The 6,000-nt window shown below is 52.5% G+C and overlaps 1 protein-coding gene across 1 annotated transcript in view; it reads left to right on the top strand.

Moving 5' to 3' along the window:
* The first annotated feature begins 291 nt into the window (after positions 1 to 291).
* SLC34A2 (solute carrier family 34 member 2) overlaps positions 292 to 6,000 on the top strand; it is a 31,548-nt gene continuing 25,839 nt past the window's right edge. The window contains exon 1 of the mRNA XM_012526476.4: positions 292 to 425. The gene's annotated coding sequence lies outside the window, so the exon portion shown is untranslated. The remainder of the gene's footprint in view (positions 426 to 6,000) is intronic.

The following is a 6,000-nucleotide window of genomic DNA, read 5'->3' as shown; positions in this document are numbered from 1 at the left end:
GACAGCAGGGGCCCGGGAGCCCAAGCGGCAGCAGCCCCGCGCTCACGGTGCCGCCCGCGGCCCGAGGCGGCCGGCGGGGAGGGCGCGCGGCGGCGGGGAGCCCGGGCGCGCGGGGCGCCGACGGGGCGCGGGGCCGTTCGCTGCCGTTCGTTCGGCGGCGGGGACCGTCGGAGGCTTGGCTGCGCCGCCGGGCCACCGGCCTGGCCTCCGCGCCCGGCCGAGGTCCCCATGGGCTCGGCACGCCGGCGGGTCGGCAGCACCCTGGCGGCGGCGGCGGCGGCGGCGGCGGGCCGGCCTGGAATGTGCGAGGGACGTGATGACAGCAGCCGCCGGCCTCTTTGCGCAACACCTTTGCTATATATACCCGGGGCGCCGGGCTCTACCTGGGTGCCTCCTTCAGGTCTCCACCTGCGAAGGGAGCGCTGGTGAGTACGGCCGGGGCCAGGCAGCCTCCTGCTCTCTCTCCCTCTCTTTTAGGGACCTTAAACTGCTTGAATTCCTCTAGACAGCACCTGCGCTGAAGACCTCAAGGAACGTGGCTTGGAGCCGCAGAAGAGGAAATAAAAAAACCCTTTCCCAATTTTTCAAAAGTATTTTCCTCCTGAATGTTACTGCTGTTATTGGGACTACTGCTATTACTCGTGTGATTACTACACTCTTCTACAAGTGTTATTAATCCGCCATACTTGGGGATTCTAGAATGACAGATGTGTGGAGAGTCGTGGTTTGGGGAGGGAGGCTGGTGCCATGGAATGGGGAATCGGGGCTTTCTTTGTGGCCGGGTCACTAAAGAGTTAAGTGACCCAAAGGCCAGGGGGTCCCAGCGAGCCCCTTCAGCCTCGGTTTCCCCCTCTTTACAAGAAGAGGAATGGGGCCCTCTTCCAGAGCCCTTCCAGGGCTGAAATTCCTGGTTGGTGTGGCTGCGTGGGGACGTGACACCCCTCTATCCTGAGGGGAGCCCCATGCTTGTTTGCAGAGTGATTTACCTCAGGTGACCACGTGAGGCAGTCTGGGCTTGCTCTTCTCGCCTGGACAGGTGGCCATCCACCATGGGGTTTGTCTTTCAACTGTCTTGGAAGAAAAGAGCTCCCAGTTTTCAGAGCCAAAGAATACCAGGCAGGGGGGTGGGACTGCGGGTCGGGGGTGGGAGGTGGCTTACAAGGAAATGTGCCGCGTGTGGATGGCTGGGGAGGTGAGAGCCTACTCAGGCCTGAGATGGAAACAAGTGTTTGTACGGAGTTAATTCATTCCTCGGATTCCCAGGGCAGATGCCTGTCAGGGGTAGCAGGCGCTGAGGGGAAGAGTCTGCATCTCTTGTTTTCCTTGGTGAGGAGTCAGCTTTCCTCAAACATGTTGATTATTTCCTGGAGGTGCCTTGTGGATTTCATCACTCAGAATCCCCTCTCCCTTTCTGAACTGGTTCGCCAAGAGGTTTCTGTGTTCGCAGGGCTTAGTGTTTTTGGCTGTTTTTTTTTTCCTTTCTTTTTGTTTTTCCTTTTCCCTGTGAAGGCAGTTCCTTAACCAGATCTGTGTTGGGTCTTCTTGGAAGAGTTGTGCCTCCTGTAGCAGTCATTGTTTCAGAGTGTTTGAATCTCTTTCCCTGTGCCAGCCAAGCAGCTGATAATGATCTCTTCTCTATTTTTGTAACTTTGGGAACCAGTGGCAAGAAGGGCAAGCTTTGTAAAAGGTTTGGATGCTAAGCAAATTGTCCCCCCCCCCCACGCCCACCCCAAATCACTCAACCATCTCATTGAAACAAGTCCCTGGTGGTGTGTGGACAAGGTCTGGGTGATTGCAAGAGCAATAAGAAGCACAAAAAAGGGTTGCAAAGATATTGCAATATATGTTTCTTTTTTTCTTTCTTTCTTTCTTTTTTTTTTTTTTTTGAGGTACTGGGGTGGGGAATTGAACCCAGGACCTAGTATGTGGGAAGCCAGGGCTAAACTACTGAGCTATTCCAGCTTCCCAGAGTTGTTTTTTTCTTTTATTTGCCCTTTTTTTTTTTTAAAAGGAGGTACCAGGGATCGAACCAGGGACCTCATACATGGCAAGCTGGCACTCAACCGTTTGAGCTATATCTGCTGTTAGATTTACAAATTAACCCTTTAACTCCATAATACAATGCCCGATAACTGACATTGTTAAGGGCTAAGTACAGGATTGATTTTAAAATATAAATACAAATTTGAAGTGCACTATGAGGATTTTTACTATGAGGTCCGGTGTTTGACCCAAGTTTAAGGTGATAGGGCAAACATCCTTTTAAATATTCCATTAGTGCCTCTCATCAAAAGTTTAAACTAAAGCCATTCTTCAATGTGCCCCCAGACCAGTTGTTTCCTTTTCTCCTCTGCTCCTAATAGCTCACCTCCCATCACCACCATGCCCATGGGCATTCTTTTTCCTCTTGATGGTAAAAGGAAGCTGAAGAGAAGAAGCCATCCCCCTCTGGGGGATTTTGGAGTCAGCCTTCCGAGTTTGATTGGCTTTGAGGGTATAATAGCTGCATGACTTGAAGGCAATTAACTGCTCTTTGTCTCAGTTTCTTCCTCTGTAAAATGGTGACAACCTTGGTTCCTATCTCAGAAAGTACTTACGAGGTTAAATCTGTTCATTGGTGGAAAGGGCTTAGGACAGCTAAGTGCTCAGTGACCAGGTACCGGCCAGCCGCTCCCTGGCAGGCTGTGATCTAAGCACCTGCGTCTCCGTCTCCCTGCAGGTCCCGCTGCCCCCTGCTGCTGCCGCCTCTCCCATCGGCTCCCCTCGTGCTCCTGCCTGCTGCTATGCTGAGCACAGGCTGCCCCGGCACGGGTCCTGGCCGGAGAGGCTCCAACAATGTTGCTTGAGCAACCAGCGTAGGTTCAGGAGCCAAGAACTTTCTTCTCCTTGGCCTGCAGGAAAGACTGTGTGTGCCGAGTTCCTCTTGGCACTGGGTACTCAGGTGGAGGTAGGACGTTGAGGGTTATGGGCCCAGCAGGCTCGATTGTCACGGGAAGCAGGGGCACAGATCGATAAGTGATCACGAGAGCCACTGACCTCTCTCCTGGGTGGACGTTGAAGATACTGGTATTATCACCAAACTTCTGAGAGAAATGGTGTTTCTTTCCCTCCCTCTGCTTCTTCTGGCCAGGCCGCAAGCTGGAGTGTGGCCTTGGGAAAGGCGGGAAGAGGAATAGCAGGGCGACAGCTGGAGCGGGGGTCTGGGGAAGACAGAAAGCCTTTGGAGGGTCCAAAGGCTCCAGGGACCTCTGGGGGTGCCCCAAGACCCCTTCCTGGGGAGGCAGGCCCAAGACAGGCCTGTGCGCGCCACATCCCTGGGAACGGGGGCCTCAGAAGTGTGCTTCCTCCTCTGTCTGACCTGCTCGGTGCTGCCCCCCTCTCAGCTGTGTGCTCCTGGAGGAACACAGCAGCCCGTCGCAATGGCATTCTTGGCTGGCATTTCCATCTGTCTGGAGGAGCGGACCAGTGCGACCCCTGCAGACACAGCCGCCCAGCCTGCCTTCTTCCCGTCGACCCCCTGAACCCCCACTGAGCCTGGACCTGAGGCCCTGAGAACCTTGGTGCTTTGATAGGGGCTGCAGATCCCCACTCTCTCGGTCTCGGCCCCAGGGGTCCTGGGTTCAAATTCCGATTCCACCTCCTATTAGTTGCAGGGCTTCTCTGTGCCTCAGTTTCTTTACCTGTAAACTGGAACCCCTTCCTTGTTTTGAGAATTAACAAGGTCACAAAAACTTCCTAGCACTCCCCTGTGATAAAACAAACATTAGCTCCTTTCTGTCAGGTACTGTTTATTTTATTTTATTTTTATTTTTTTATTTCTCTCAGGTGCTTTGGGTTCATTTTTGCACAAATATTTACCAAAGGACTGCTGTGTGCCTGGCACTAAGGCACAACTATGTATGGTTCATGATGCAATTCATTCATTCATTGCATAAAGTCCTGTTTACCCATGCCAGGCACAGTGCTAAGGGCCTCACCTACACACATTAATCACTGAATTCTCCCAATAGGTCTGAGGGGACCGGTGCTGTCCCCATTTATGACATTGTGCAATTGCTGCTCAGAGAGGTTCAGCAGCTCACTCAGGGTCACGCAGTGAGTGAGTGGCAGGACTCTGCAGAGCCAGCCCCCACCTACCATGCGGGTCTCGCCCTTGGTGCTGTGTGCTAGCTCTGGGGCACCAGCAGAGGTGGCAGCTCCCGGGGCTGACGTTTCGTCGTGGGGCTGACCGTGGGGGTTGGCTCCAGCCCCCCCAGGGCTGTGGGGTAGGCCGTCATAGAAGGCTGGGGCCTTGCTGGCCAGGAGGGCCGGTACCTGGGGCCTGTGTGTCCAGGCCTGGGGCAGCCGCCAGCACCCCCTTCCTTCTCCTGAGTAGTCGGGTACCCTACATCTCCCTGCTTTCCACCTCCCACGAGGGGCAGCTTAGGCTGTGGGAGTGCAGGGGGCGTGGAGGGGCAGGGCCGTGGTGTTTCAGAGTGTGCTGCGCGGCCCAGTCGGCTGGTTCTCCTGGCCGCCTGCTCAGTGAGGGCCGGTGCCAGGGTGTGTGGGGTCCTCCCTCTCCTTCCCCAGCAGTGAGCACAGGGAGCACCCAACAGAGAATGGTGAAGTCAATGAGTGCGTTAGAAAACGGAGTGCTAAGCGAGGGGAAATTATCGCTTCATCAGAGAAGTGCTAGTTAAGAGGAAACGAAGGATGGAACTGGGAAGAGGGAACAACGAGGCTCCCAGGAGGAGGTGCAGACGGTCAACTTCCCTTTGCTTTTCTGAAATGCTGGCTAATGTTGACTGAATATGTGTACGTGAATGAAGCACAGACCTCAGGGGATGTGCCCACGACCTTTTGGCTTATGGGTCCCCGGCCAGGGCAACCTGTTCCTTTCTGAACAATTCTGTGCAGGGGGTGTCTGAATTCTCCTCTTTGCTCATACCCGGTGCCCATGGTATCAGAGAAAATTGGACCATGGTAGCATCTGCTTTTGTATTCACGAGAGACTTCCTTGTTCAGTCCTTGAAAGGACATGATTTTGACCAGTCACAGAAATCAGGAAGACAGAATTTAATTTAGGCAAATAATTATCTGCTTTCCACACTGGGCTGAGAAGAGTTTCCTGAATGGGACTGCTGTCTCTGCAGGTTGCAGTGCCTCGGAGCAATTGCTCCACGGATGTAGCTTGGCCAGCCTAACTTGCACGGGACGATTAGGGACACCACCCACGGATAAGATTAGCCGTGAGTTGTTTACTCATCACGATGCACACGAATCCAGTGTGTTTCTTCAGCGAACCCCATGGGTTGATGCCTCCATTCAAAAATGTTAAGTGTCTACTATGCACTGTCTATTGGACACAGTAAGAATAGGCATAACAGATGGCTCTTGCACTATAAGACCTTAAATTCCAGTTGGGAAGGCAGTGTAAGTGTGCATAAGAGATAAGAAAGCTTTCCTAGAGTTCGTGAAGATTATAAGAGAAAGAGAGCTGGTAAAAGGTCACAGTATTTTTCAGATTTTTCCATCAAAGTGCTCCCAAAAGCAGAAGGTTCTACAAATGAGCCTCGAGATGTCCGTGGGTAACCCAAAACAGCATACTGCAAGCTCTTTTGTGTTCTGTTTTTTATTTTTAATTCATATAAATCTTGCATTCTATACCATAATATAGCCATGCTTCTTTTAGTGTGAAGATAGCTGATAATTATGGAAGGCTTATCATGCACCAGCACTGTTCTAAGAACTCTCAAAACATAATACATGTATCCTCACAACAGTCCTGTGCAGATATTGTTATGTATTCCTATCTTACAGATGGGGAAACTGAGGTATCGAGAGGCTAAGAGACTAACCGAGAGGCTAAGGGACTAACCGAAAGTCACCCAGTAAATGGCAGAGCTGGGACTTGAACCAGGCAGTTGGGATCTTAAGTCCGATCTCTTTACCTAGACCTGGGGTTCTCAGCTCCTCCAGGAGACACTTGGCAATGTCTGGAGACAGTTTTGGTGGTCACGA

This window comes from Dasypus novemcinctus, chromosome 1 (genome assembly GCF_030445035.2).
Source record: "Dasypus novemcinctus isolate mDasNov1 chromosome 1, mDasNov1.1.hap2, whole genome shotgun sequence".
NCBI classification, from domain to species: domain Eukaryota; kingdom Metazoa; phylum Chordata; class Mammalia; order Cingulata; family Dasypodidae; genus Dasypus; species Dasypus novemcinctus.
This window is presented reverse-complemented; position numbering and strand designations above follow the sequence as displayed.